Raw genomic sequence first — 14776 nt, 5'->3', positions numbered from 1 at the left:
TTTATTTCCCAATTAATCAAATTTCTAGGCACAAATATACATATAACTCTGTTAAGAGAAAAAGAAAACTGTTTTGTGTGTGGAACTGAGTGGAAGACATTTATCTGTTCTCTTGTTCAGCACGATCCCTGATTCTGCTTTAAAGGCAGTATCTCTCCTCCTGCCTTCTTCCCCACCATCTCCCATGGGAAAGGGTAAAATCGTTTCCCATGTACACCGTCACCCTGCCATCATCTCCCTGCCATTCACACTCTATGCTTCAGCTACCCTGAGTGTTTTACTAGTCAGATCATCTTGCTCGCCTGTGAGTCTTAGCACGTGATTTCCTGTTGGCCCGAGGGTCCTTTGTTTTTCTCTGGCTAAAGCCTGTTCATCCCTCAAAATACAGCACAGTTGTCTCCTCCTCTTGAACTTCCTCTCAATCCCTCAGGAAGAAGTGAAAGCAAAAACAAACCCAAATTTTATTACAGTATGTGTGCTATTCTAAGAGTAGTACATGCTCATAATAAAATATTTCAAATACACAGAACCAAATAAAGAAGGAAATGAGAATCAGTCATAAATCTACTATTTAGATACAAACACTGTTTATAATTTTAATATTCTTGAGTAGTTTCTTTCATTACTTTTTGGTGCATTTACATTTTACTGACTTGTTGTCTTTCTGTATATACAGTTTTTTGTGTGTTGCCATTTCACCAAACAGTAGAACAGGAGCACCTTCTCATGGCATTGAGAATTCTTCATACATGTAGCTTTTTTAAAAATTGATCTTAGAAAAGGAAGGGATGGAGGGAAGGAAAAAGGGAGTGAGGGGGGCGCGGGGAGAAGAGAGAAAAAAAACACACACATCAATGTGAGAGAAAAACATCCATTGGTTGCTTCCCACACATGCCCTGACCAAGGATTGAACATGCAACCTGGGTATGTGCCCTAACCGGGAATTGAACCTGCCACTTTTTGGTGTATGAAATGACACTCCAACCCATTGAGCCACACCAGAGAGGGCCATACATGTAGTTTTTGATGACTATATTATTCCATCTTAAGAATATACAATAGCCCTAACTGGTTTGGCTCAGTGGATAGAGCATTGGCCTGTGGACTGAAAGGTCCCAGGTTCGATTCCGGCCAAGGGTATGAACCTTGGTTGTGGGCACATCCCCAGTAGGAGGTGTGCAGGAGGCAGCTAATCGATGTTTCTCTCTCATCCATGTTTCTAACTCTCTATCTCTCTCCTTTCTTCTCTGTAAAAAATCAATAAAATATTTTAAAAAAATAAAATACTATGTATTTAAAAAAAAAGAATATACAATAATTTTTAATCATCTACTTTAATAGCTGACATTTGAGTTTCTAATTTTTCATCATTGTAAATTGCACTGTGATGAACATCTTTTTACCAAATTATTTATTTGCATCTCTGATTATTTCTAAGATAGATTATTTGGACATGAAATGGCTTGCTCAAAGGGAAAGACCATTTTTGCAATCTTAATTTATAAAGAACTCATGGTCACTGAAGAAAATTAGGAACATACAGAAAAGCAGAGAAGAAAATAAAAACCACTTGTAGCCACTTGCAATAACCCACATGAAATTTGGTGTATAATGGTATCTGTGCACCTCTCTATCTTTCTAGCCCAGGGATCAGCAAACATTTTTTTGTAAAGTCCAGATAGTAAATATTTTGGGCTTTGCAGATCTCATACGGTCTCTATCACATATTCTTTTTCTTTTTAAACTCATAGATATAAACAACATCCTGGCTAGTGGGTCACACATATGTAATTTGCTGACCTGTCATAGCCTCCAAGTGGGACCAAGCCATACATCCTATTTTGTAATTTTTCTCCTCCACAGGGTATCTACCTCCTCACTGTTCCTCTTCGTTTTCTGCTTCATGCTGTCCAAGTATTATAAATGGCTTCTTGCTGAGATGCTCATGGACCGTGGGCTATGCCTCTGATACAGAATTTAAAGCACGTTTCATTGTGAACATATGCTGAGATGTCTCTTTTTCGAGTCTTATTAATCTCTGCAAACATTTATTTAGTACCTGTTGTGTGCCAGGCTCTAAGGCAGCGGTTCTCAACCTTCCTAATGCCACGACCCTTTAATACAGTTCCTCATGCTGTGGTGACCCCCAACCATAAAATTATTTTCGTTGCTACTTCATAACTGTAATTTTGCTACTGTTATGAATCGTAATGTAAATATCTGTTATGCAGGATGTATTTAGGTGACCCCTGTGAAAGGGTCGTTTGACCCCCACAGGGGTCGCGACCCACAGGTTGAGAACCACTGCTCTAAGGTTAAGCATAGTGGCCTCAACTGAAGGGGCACAGGAGTCCTTAAGTCTGATGATTCGTAACCTTCAGAAACAGCCAGATAATTTAAAAAAAAATATATGCATGCCCCACTGCCCCCAGTTCTGATTCAGAATCTCTGAGAGATAGGACTGGTCACAAGTACTTAGAAAAAAATTGCTGACAGGCATCCCTGGTGAAAGATCCTGCAGTCTAGGCCAGAATCTTGTTGTACAGATGAAGAAAGCCAGGCTCCAAGAGGTCATTCAACCCCCCAAGGTCACAGAGGTTTCATGCACAGCCAGGGCTGGATCCCAGGTCTTTTGCCCAAGGACAGACTTCTAGCACCCAGAGCTGCTTGCAACCTGCAGTGATGGGTAGGAAGTGGAACTGGGTGAAGAGGCTGCACCCCTGTCCTTGGTGCTCTGAGGCAGACGTGTCACAGTGTGGCGAGTGACTTGGCAGCCTGGCTGTAGAGAGCAGCACCGCATCACGCGCTATGTCTTTCTTTCCCTCCCCACCTTTGCCCTCCTTCCTGTTGTCTGTTTTTGGGGCTGTGATTGGAGAGGCTTGAGCCATGTCGACAGCTCCCAGTGATTGAGGCAGCTGCCGGGGCATCTGGTGTCCTCCGTCACCTTGGCAGAGTGGTGGACAGCACCCTTGCAGGCAGTAGCCAAAGAATCTGCACTTCTCTGTTTTTCCACTGTCCCCTCAGTGCCAGGGCTTTGGATGGGAAGCCTGGTTAGCCCTTGCTTCCAGTCTTGCCAACCGGCAGCAAATAGAATGGGATGTTGGCTGAGGCTCTGCAAAAACATCCTATGGACGGGGTGTACGGATATCAGGGAGAGGCCAGGGGTGTGATCAGCACTCTGATTACGTGGCAAGCTGGAATGGGGGACAGGAATAGAACTAATTACCATGATAGCTACCATTTATTGAGTGCTCAAAGTGCCAGACACTCTGCCTGACTTATATTTCTGTTCCTCCTCTATAGCCAGGAGATCCCTAGGGAGATTTGATGCCTTTTCCAAAATGGAAGGCTGGTGTGTGAACCCAGTTCTGCTTGATTTTGAAGTTGAGATCTCAGCTGTGTGCTCCACTACTTCCCCAGCTGACCCTGTGCTCACCCCCACTCACCTGCCACTCCTAGAGATTTAACCAAAAAGCCCATGGAGATAGAGTGAACTCAGTATTTAAGAATATATGATAAGAGATATCCAAAAATCAGGTAGATTGCATCAAGTGGTGGAAGATTTCTGGTCATTGAAGGTGTTCAAAGAGAGATCCTATACCTCTTGGTGGGAGACTGTCAGATGGGGATCTGACTGGCCAAGATGTGAATCTAACTGGAGGAGCTGGTCACAAAACAATAAAAAACACATTAGGTAAAAAAAAAAAGTATGGACTGGGCACTGGCGAGGCTCTGGTTTTTTATTTTGTATGGCCTACTTCCAGCCATGAGAACTGTACTTCCATGGTTTCTGAGCAACTGGTGTGCCATGACTGTTAGGCTCTGGAGGTGTCCTAGGCATGAGGACTTGCCCATAGGGAGCTCCCCATCCAATAGGTGGGAGGACATGTGCCCATGAAAAGGTAAACTATCAAAGTGACAGGAGTGTGCCTTGGGAGCTTAGAAGAAGGGGGGCAGTGTTCTCTGAGCAGGGAATTGTGCATTTAAAATGTTGGACTTAAACTGAGCTTTGAAGGATGATTGACTCCCTCAGGTTGAGCGCACTGGGCAGTGCGCTGGGAAGGCAGGCCGGGCCCTACTGTGCAGGACTGTGGATGATAAGGAGTTGGAGTGAGTCTCTTGGACTTCTTAAAAGTTAATAGGAAGCTGGTACACCATTTATTTTTTATTTATTTTTTGCAGAGTGGTGGAGAAAGCAGGGATGCCTTGTCTAATTCCATAAGCATTTGCTGTGTGGCTACTGTGGCTGGAGCTAGCAGAGCTGACCTCTAAGGAGAAGCAGAAGTGAGCTGGGAGGTGTGGGCAAGGGGTCTGCCAGGAAGAGGAAACTGTGTAGATAAAGGCACGGATGAGATTTGGTTATCTCTAGGCTTGAGATGGGGAAGGTCCGCCTATCTCTTTGCTCTCCTTGATCTTGACAAAGCTGGCAGAACTGGATTCAGTGCCTTGGTGTGTGGAGCCAGAAAGTGCTGGGAAATTCCCAGTACTTTGGTCTCCGTTGCTCCGTCTGGTACCTTCTAGTAATTGGAAGCTTAGGAAGAGTAGTGACTCGAAGCTCTTGGAAAAAAGTTCCCTTTTATCTCTATCTTTTGTCCCCTCCTTCAGCATGAAATAGATTCCACTGCGTATTACTAACTTATCAGGTACTTTATCTTCCTCCCACCACTTCCAGCTGGTCGCAGTGCTGAGAAAATTGAAGAGTTTCAGTATTATATCACAGCAGCCCAGGAATGCTGGCTTATGGGAAATACACATGGCTGCTGGTGAGGAGACTGGGAATGAGGACTGCGTGGCATGGCTTTAGTGTTCTAATATTTGTTTAATAATTTGCTGGTCCATGCCCTCTTAATAGGCCAAATATTTCTTTTAATTTAAACATTTTTTTCAGTTACAGTTTACATTCAAGTTTGTTTTGTATTAGTTTCAGGTATATAGCATAGTGGTTAGACAATCATATACTTTACAAAGTATCCCCCCTGGTATTTTCAGTACCCAACTGGAACTATACAAAGTTATTACAATATTATTGACTATATTCCCTATGCTGTACTTTATATCACCATGAATATTTGTAACTACCAATCTGCACTTCTCAATCCCTTCACCTTTTTCACCCAGTTCCCCAGTCCCTCTCCCTTCTGGTAACCATCAGTCTGTCCTCTGTGTCTGTTTCAGTTTTTGTTCATTCATTTATATTGCTTTTTGGATTCCTCATATAAGTGAAATCATAGGGTACTTACCTTCCTCTTATTGACTTTTTTGGCTTAGAATAATATCCATCCATGCTTTCGCAAATGGTAAGATTTTGCTTTATCACCCAGAGGTTCCACTTCTGGGCGTATACCCGAAGAAACCCAAAACACAAATTTGAAAGAATGTTCATGGCAGCGTTAATTTACAATAGCCAAGCTATGGAAGCAACCCAAGTGCCCATCAATAGACAAGTGGATAAAAACACTGCTGTCCATTTGCACAATGGAATATTACTCGGGCATAGGCTGAATATTTTGAGGGCAACCCGCAGTTGTTATTCAGTTCTATCTCCAGGCACTTAACCCAGCATGGTGCCTATGCCAGCTAATTGCTCAATACAATATTTGCCAGATGTATGAGTGAAGGACTTCTCTCGTCTGCCTTCAAATGCTTATTCCTAGTGTAAGTTACTTCTTATGACGGTATGAGGCTGCTAAGGATGGGTGTGAGCATGCCTGACAAGTACCCTTACATTCATGAGCTGGAAAGTTTTGAAGAATTCATGGAAAATTCTCATGGGAGTATCTGGGTAGCTGGTAGTCAGGTGAACACTTACTAATGTGTCACAAACTTACAAACATGGGCCAAGGCATGCAGTGCACAGCTATATTTAAGTAGTGAATCCCAGTACTAATCTTGGTTCAGATGCCATGATGTCCAAGTTAAGGGCCAGGACTTCATGTGTCTCCAAGAAGGATTGAGCCTGGACCGTGTGGCTCAGTGGTTGAGTGTTGACCTCTGAACCAGGAGGTTATGGTTCGATTCCTGGTCAGGGCACATGCCCAGTTGCAGGCTCGATCCCCAGTGTGGGGTGTGTGGGAGGCAGCTGAACAATGATTCTCTCTCAGCATTGATGTTTCTATCTTTCTCTCCCTCTCCTTCCCTCTCTGAAATCAATACAGATATATTTTTAAAAAAACGGGGCGGGGGGGGGGGGGGGGGGGGCGTTTAGAGCCCAAAAGGCCTGACTTTGAGTTGGTGCAGTTACTTGATGGCTCTGTGACCTTGGGAATGCTGTTTCTCTGGGCTGTGCTTTAGATTCTTCATCTGTCAAATGGGGGGTAGGGGGTATTCTTACCCTATAGAGTGGTTGTAGGGATTGGAGAGTGTGTCTAATATGAGTTTGTAAAAAAAAAAAAAAAAAAAAGAGTTTTTGATGGCTTGTGGGAGGCATCTGTAAAGGAGGGTCATGAAAAATGATCTTTACCTGCCCTTGTTCATCCACAGTGGGCGACGCTCCTTTCCTTTCACGCACACCCAGTTTGCTGACTTCGCTCTTGTCATTTCTACCTTCTAGAAAGCCACCTCACCTTCACATGTTCATATCAGTTCTATGCTCAGGGTCCACCTCTGCATACCTTCCAGGAGGTGCTCCCAGGCCTCCCAGCAGACAGCTGCCTCCTTCCCTTCTTTCCTGATGCGGGTCACTTCTTCCCTGTGCTGGGAGCTGGTAGCTGGGAGTTCTCTATACGCCCGTCTAGCCTGTCAGCTTCATGAGGGCAGGGTTCAGTCTGATTCTCCTCTGTCCTTGTGGCACCAAGCACAATGCCTGGTACACAGCGGCTGCCCAGTAAAGGGTCCTAGGGGACTGAAGAAAGAAGTGATTGGGCGAGGACTGGCATTCCCCTGGCTTTAGAAACCAGAGAGGAGAATTAGAAACGGTTCAGGAATGGAGGGTCAGGCCTGCGGGTTCCTATTTCCTCATTCAGGGTGCAGGTTGGGATCGCCTGGAGCCACAGTTCCTTGAGACTTACCACCTCAGGCCTAAAACTGCCTCCTTTAATTACCTCCTTTCCAGGGAACAGGAGTCCTTGTTGTCTGCCCAGAAGCAGCTAATTATAGCTCCAGCCTCCTGCCTGGGTGCGCTTCTGGGCCACAGGACTGCAGCCTGAGCTGTCTGTTGATTTTAGGGTTTCCTCAGGGATTCTTTATATTTCCGAGTTTTCATTAGGGACTGCTCTTTATTTGGAAGGCAGCGGAGAGAGTTGAGGGGCATAGAATGTTCAAGATTTTATAGGAAGCTGTCAGGAGAGAGTTAAAGAGCTTGAGTGGGGAGATAAGCAGAAGAGGGGAGTTTTTAAAAAGGGACAAAGTAACTTAAAAGGGGACCCTCGTGAGAGTGACATTTTGTGATGGTTTTCCCAAGAAAGCCTGTTCATATTTGACTTTTGTGACCTCTCCATCATGCTATTTGCAACTATTCCATTTTCCTTGGAAATATTATTTTCTTTTAAATTTTAAAGAATGTTAAAAGAAATGCTTATAATAAAAATAAAATAAAAAATTCAAAAAAGTATTTACAAAAAACACACACCAAGAAGTTCATGTCCCATCTCTCCCCACCCCAGTCCCATTCCCCACTTGTAATGGCTTTTTGTTTTTAATTCTTCGAGTGGTTATTATTGTATTTCTAATAATGCCCTTATATCTTTAGTTTTTGAGTTGTTAGCTTTATAGATGTGTGTTGACTTTTATGATAGCCAAAGACTAGGTCTTCACACCCACAGGTATTTCTCATCCCCCTTCCCAATTTTTGACAGTTACATGATTGATTTACTCTGTTAGTTTCTTTTATAAGTTAACACAGTGTGCACAAATCTCCATTTTTTTTTTTTGTTATGTAAACTTTGGCAGTATCTCTTCACTCATCTTTTTCTGAGGGAAGGGGTTGGGGTTCCTCTCCCACTGCTTCTCTTACAGTTTGTCAGTTATATTTTAAGTTAAGTTTTGCACCTCCAGTGTTTATAATAAATACATGTATACATGCAGTTGTATAACCTTTTGTAACCATAACTGAGTATTCTGCTCAGTGGGTTGATTTTAAAAGCTGAAAACAATCAACATTTACATGATGATTTCTAGGTAAATATTGCTCAATACTGGGCTAACTCATGTGCTGTGGTTTCATTTCCTTTCTAGGCCTCTGAGGTCACCACCTTTAAGCCATTTACAGGGGACTGAACTTTCCCTTAGAATTGCAATGTAACAGATCTTTCTGATTCTCCTCTAATTGTACAAAATTATCATAGGTTTTGTTTGTTTTAGTTCTATAATAACTAAATAACATCTCTATGTGTGTGTGTGTGTATGTATATATATATATCTATATTAGAGTTTAAGGTTGTATTTTTTCCTTTTGGTTGGGACAAGAAAATTAAGTATTTTCTACTATAACCTGTCTTTCTAATTGTTCTATTGCCTGTTTGTAATGTATATTTCTTATTGAAGTTCCATCAAACTTTTATTTTGGACTGGTTTTAAATTTGGTTCCTGCTTTCTCATACAGTCTTTGTTTTTTCTGGAGTTTCTGATTGCCTTATTCTATTTAAACCACTTTATTGTTATCATAGTTCCACAGATATTTCCAGACTCTCATGGAGGAGTCCTGAGTCATGCTGTTAAGCTGTTGGCTATCATCATTATTCAAAAGAAGGTATATATTTAAGATGTTGTTCACCAATCTTTCCTTATGCATATTTTTACTAGGCAGTTTTGTTTGCTCTTTTTTTTCCATTGAATATTCATAAACAATTCCAGATTATTTTATAATTGTCATATTTTTAATGGCCACTCACATATTCCATTGTGTGGAATACTATTTTTAAAATTTGAGAATGGATAATCAATTATCTGCTCTTATAAATAACACTGTTATGAACATTTTACTGCACAAGGTCTTTTAAATTAATTTATTTTATGAGTGCTTTCTAGGGAAAGAAAACGGGAAAACCTGTGTTATCTTCTTTGAAGATATATTCCAATGACTGTGCTTGGATTGCCTGACATTTTTTATTAATTATTTTTTTTTTAAAAGGAGCAGTAGGAAACAGGAGAATCCACACCTTGAGTTTTCTTGGCAGCTTTAGGAAGTGATAGTGTGACTTACTGCAAACCTGGTACTGTCTAGAAATCCATTGACTATACCTCTTGTTAAGTGAGCCTCTGGGGTCAGCCGAGGCTCTGCAACTTATGCTCACCCCGAAATTTTATATAATAATTTTTTTTTTGCCAATTATTTTCTACATGATCACTTCCAACTGGATCACCTCTCTTGTTCACTGGATTTGTCTCTCAGGGATTGTTGGAAAAATCAGAATTATTCTAAAATTATTAAAAAGGTATTCCCATTAAGAATATCCTGTAAGATCTACGACTAATTCTACACATAATTTATAAGGCAGGGGTTTGAGGGTTGGAAGGATTATTAGAACAAAAGGATCACTGTGAAGAAATCCACCGAAGTGGGAAGTCTACATTTTGATATAATGAAAACACTGTCCTATTGTCACCCTATATAGCATTGCATTACTATAAAACTTCATCAGTCTGGCAACATTTACTCTATGCTCTTTACAAAGTCTGTGTGACATGATTGCATAAATGGGACCCTTGTCTCTGAAAATCGTTGCAATTCATTGATGGACACTAATCCCATGCTAAAGGATATATACCCATCTGCACTATGGGAAAATTATGAGCTTTATGATTCACAGTCTAATTATTTTGGATAGTGGGTGATAATATTGTATTGAAGGTGATGATGAGACACATAGACACAGCTTATTGCAACTTGGAGAGACTCTGGTCCAACAGCCCCATTTTTTACTCTGAGAAAAAGGGGACCTGGAGGGGAGAAGGATTCACTCAAGGTCACATTAGTAGTTAGTGGGAGAACCAAGTCTAGACTCCATAACTCCTCGCTTCTAGTCCATTGCTCTTTTCTTATTTCGTCCCTTATAATTTAAAACATTTGCAAATTTATTTCTAGTGTGTAAATTGTACTTCATTGAACTTGCAGAAATTTTCTGTAATATAGAATGATACAGAATATTTAGTAATGGGGAGAATATATTAGCCTGGAATGGAATCAGAAATAATTTAAGTTCTGAGACATAAGGAGTCATTTCTGAGATGAGGGAAAGTGATAGGCAAGCCAGTGCCCTTTCTTAGGATATAATTGGAATCATGCTGCTGTTTCTGATCTTTGGGGAATATGTGGGAGTTTGTTTTTGGCTAAGACATTGCCAGTCTCGAGAACACAGATTCCATATCTATCAAAACAGAAAGCTGGGCGTGATGAACTGGGCTTTGTAGACTGTTCAGAACTGAACTCTGTGAGTTCATGATTTTAGCTTATGTCCCATGTTTAAGATGACTTGGAAAAAAAAAAAAGGAAGACCTTGCTGAGTCACTACCTGCGTCACCTGCTTTGTTCTTGCTGGGAAGTAGGGCAAAGCTGGGCAGACATGAGAATGTGGTTGACTTCAGGTGGGCGCTCTGCATGAGTCCCAGTTGTAGACACCTGTCTCGGAAGGGGTCTGTGGGAGGGTTGACAGTCAGAGAAGGAGAAGGGCATATTTGTGGTCCCAAGTGCTGCAGGCAAGGAGAGGTGATTGATAGAAGAAGAAGCCATTTGGGGGTGGGTGGCTGGTGAAGGAAACACAGCTGGGAACTGGTAGAAAAAGGAACAAGCAGGCATTTATTGGCTGCTTATTTTGTATGGACAAGTATTATTCTTTTTAATTTCTCCAAAACACATTAAAAATAGGTGTTATTATTTGGATTTTAAGAATGAATAAATTAATTAGAGAGGGTTAGTTATTTTGTCCTTGGTTAGGCTGCTGGTAGCTAAGGATGGAAGGAGTCAATGTTGGGTCTGACTCCAAATCCCCTTTTCTTTCCAAAGTTAATTATGTGTGCTGTGTTCTGGGTGCTGGGGATGTGGAGATGAAGGAGACAGGTAAAGTCAGGACCTCATATTGCTCGCAGTCTACGAAAGAGCGAGACAGAGAACAAAGTAAACAAACCCACACTCTCAGAGGGTGGAAAGTGCTACCCTGGCGAAGACAGCAGCATCAGGGAATAGGGAGTGACAGGGTTACACGGTGTGTTTTACATCCTAGTCCATACGCTGGTGTGTAAATGAGGTGAGCTGACTCGAGGACACCAGATTCTCAAGGCCTAGAATTTAGGCCTGGCCATGATGTAAACCAACTGTGCTACTGGGAGTAGTCACCTCCCCATCATTAATATCCAGGAAAGTAAACGCTATCCTTCCCACTTCAATGGATGGGGAGGGAAGAGGGAGTGAATCATTTGGGTGTGCAGCTGTTTTTAAAGCCTCAGTAGGTTATAAAAATACAAGAAGCTTTTTCATTTTAACAGCTTTGGTTAACTTTTAAAAGGATAAGTTTTTATATTTACTGCATTTTGTGTGCTTTGAGGAAACATCTTTCCATATTCTTAGACCACAATGAGGACCTCCCTGTGTGCCCCCCCTCCCCCTTCCATAACAATCTCTGGAGAATTTGGATTGCACTTGTCAGCATTGAGAGAACATTGGGTGTGTGGAGCAAAGGGCTCACCTCTAGGTCCTGTCATTGGAAGGGGGTGAGGATGGACTAGAGGAGCAGCTGCTGGGGTCAGAAAGATGGATTGAGTAGCCGGAGAAGGTGGGAGTCAAACTGGGTTTGACTTTACATTTGCACACAGTGGGGCTGTTGGTCAGCAAATACTTATTGAAGGCCTATTATGTGCCAGGTCATGGCTGAGAAGGGAGAAGGATAGGAGACACTGTGAATCAATTCAGCATTTGCCGTGAGCTTGCCCTGGGTGGAGAGACTGGGATGCTGAGAAGCTGTGTGTTCTGACCCTCAAAGAGCATCCTATTCAGTAATGAATATCTGTCCTGTTCCAAAAAGTATGCATATCAATTATTCATGTAGACAGGTGATATTTAAATGTGTATAATACCCTGTACTGAAGGGACACCAGCTTTGCCAGGGAGAACCTTTTCATTGTTGGATTGTAGGGAAGTTCAGGGGGTCCTAATGGAGGAGTTTGGAAAATTGGGGTGGTGTGAAGACACTTGGGGCCTTGGGAGAGAAGCTGTTTACCAATGGGCAAGGGCATATTTAAGTATTTTAGCAATCCCTGTTTCATACCTCTGTGTACTGGTATATATGAACCTTGCATGTGGTTATTCATTTATCTTTCTGTGTCCTTAGTGTAATAACTGATGTGCACATGAGGCACAAAGGAGGCAATGATTGGAAAGGCATCATGGGGTCAGTGCTGCTTGAGTGGGGTTTTGTAAGATAAATAGGAGTTTGGTAAAGCACTTTCTAGAAAAAAAGGGAGACCTGGCTAAGAGCATTAATATGTGAAATATCACAGAATTTGACTTGGTTGGGGTGAAGGGATTTTTGTGCTCAGGGGACTGTGAGCACAATGGTACCATTGAAAGAGCAGAGGAGAAAGGGAGATCACATCCATATTACCCATCCCACAAGGGAAGGGAAAAGATCCTGAGTGGAGCAAGCAGGCAACTTTTACTTTTATTTTAAATAACTGCAATGTGCCAGGTGTTAGGCAGTTTGTTAGTATTGTCTCTAATCTCCCAGTAACCCCATGAGGTAGGGAGTTGTATTCTTCCCTCTCCCTGCAGATGAAGACATCAGAACTCAGGATGTGACTTGCACAGTGTCACACAATGGCGGGGACAGGATTTGATCTCGAGTTTGTCTGACGGCAAGGCCTAAACATTCCATATCTATACTATGTCCCCTCCACATCCCATGAATTTAGTTACAACCATGAGGAGTAGGGTGCTTTCTTTGCACAGCAGTGCAGCTTGTAACAAAAACAGGAGGCATCAGTATACTTTTCTGCAAAATGGGGACCAGAGTCCTTGCTCCACGTGTTGGCAGGACTCAGGAAGCTTCAGTGCCTTCCAGGCCCTTCAGCAAGGCTATACGTGGGGAGGTGGCTGCTTCAGTCGGTCTGTCCTGAGCCTTTGACTTCACTTTCAGTCTCGTGAGACAATCCTGGTGGTAACAGAGAATGTGCTGATCACATGGATGCTGGGTATTTCTGGTTTGTGACAGGACTTTCTCAGAGTAAGTCAATACCATGGTTCCCATTGTGCTTTGGCTTCTCATGTAACTTGACTTTAGGGAGAGACTGTGTCAGTCATGCCGAGGACAGAGTGTCTGTGTGCCCTTCCTATTTCTTACTGGACGTGAATGTTTGTGTTTTGGTTCTCCTCCCCCAACAATAAACACAGGGAAGACAAACAAAATCAAGTGAGAGGCAGTGTAGCATGGTAGTCAAGAGCACAGACCTTGAGCCAGATTGCCTAGATTCAATTCCTGGCTCTGCCACTGTCTAGCTCTGTGTTTATTTGTGCCTCAGTTTCCTCATCTGCAATAGGGGATAATGATAAATGTACCTATTTCATAAGCACTGTTGGAAAGGTTAAATGAATTAATATTTGTAAAGTGCTTAGAAAATTGCTGAGCATATAACAAGTGCCCTATGAGTGTTTGCTAAACAGCAACAGCAACATTTTCTACACTGGCCCTGCCTTCTGCTGCCATTTAAGATATTACATACTGTCATATGTTAGAGCATTCTGGTTAGTTAGTCTGACTTCTGCTGTGTGTGGTGAGGCACTGAGGGGTGACATGTTCACGTGCTTGGTCTGGTGGAGACTGGTCGTGATGCCTACTTTGACACATGAACTTCACTCTGGAAAATATGCGGCTCAGGAATACCAAGTGCAGCAATAACTTATCTTTTGCTAGAAGAACAGAGATGACCCGGCCAGCATGATTAAGTGTTTGAGTATTGACTTGTGAACCAGGAGGTCATGGTTTGATTCCTGGTCAGGGCACATGCCTGGGTTGTGGGTTCTATCCCCAGTGTGGGGCATGCAGGAAGCAGCCAATCAATGATTCTCTTTCATCATTGATGTTTCTATCTCTCTCTCTCCCTTCATCTCTGAAAAACAAACAACCTCCACAGGGTTTGGAGTAAAGAAAATTTGCAGCTGAGTTTATCTATTTTTAAATTTCTTCCTGGTGTTGTAGCCTGCAGCCTCTGTATCCATAGTTTTATCTGGTTGGGTCAGTAGGTGGATACTTTTTAATTTGGTTTTAATTTGGCTCACATAAAAAGAAACAACCAAAGATTTGGTTTCTGACTAACAGGGTTTAAAGCTCTGCTGTACCACTCATGTATCATATCCCCGTGGGCAAGGATGCTGGCCACCAATCTCTGGGCATCCACATACTCTTCTTATTCTTTTTGTTTCTTCCTTGCCAAAATTAGGGTGCTGAATGGTGATATGAGCTCATATTTATCTCTGGTATGTTAGCTGCAGTTTTGAAAGAGGTTTTTAAAAATCAGATATATTTGTAGTGATTCTGATCAGCAAAAGAAACGAATTGATCATCTTAATTTTTTCTCTCCACTTGGCAATTGTGCCCCTAGGAATTCTTATTTCAGCTTCACACCTTCCTAATCCCCCAAATATTTCTGTGTATCCTGCTCAAAAAGTGGAATGAAACTAAATAATCATTACCATTGTATGGAGTGGAGAAGATTTTAATTTATTAAAAAAATTTAAAAATATGTTCTTATTGATTCCAGAGAGGGAGGGAAAGGCAGAGAGGAATAGAAACATCAATGATGACAGAGAATCATTGATTTGGCTGCCTCCTGCATGCCCCCTACTAGGGAT

The 14776-nt window shown here is 42.1% G+C and overlaps 1 protein-coding gene across 4 annotated transcripts in view; it reads left to right on the top strand.

Moving 5' to 3' along the window:
* LPP (LIM domain containing preferred translocation partner in lipoma) overlaps positions 1-14776 on the top strand; it is a 669364-nt gene that overhangs the window by 31108 nt on the left and 623480 nt on the right. Inside the window, exon 1 of one of the 4 annotated variants that reach the window (XM_070406589.1) lies at positions 8604-8686. The exons of the other annotated variants lie outside the window; for them this stretch is intronic. The gene's annotated coding sequence lies outside the window, so the exon portion shown is untranslated. Of the gene's footprint in view, positions 1-8603; positions 8687-14776 lie in introns of those variants that run through there. 4 annotated transcript variants of the gene reach the window in all.

Source organism: Myotis yumanensis, unplaced genomic scaffold (assembly GCF_028538775.1).
Source record: "Myotis yumanensis isolate MYYU_CA2020_CCGP unplaced genomic scaffold, mMyoYum1.0.hap1 SCAF_2, whole genome shotgun sequence".
Classification (NCBI taxonomy): Eukaryota; Metazoa; Chordata; class Mammalia; order Chiroptera; family Vespertilionidae; genus Myotis; species Myotis yumanensis.
This window is presented reverse-complemented; position numbering and strand designations above follow the sequence as displayed.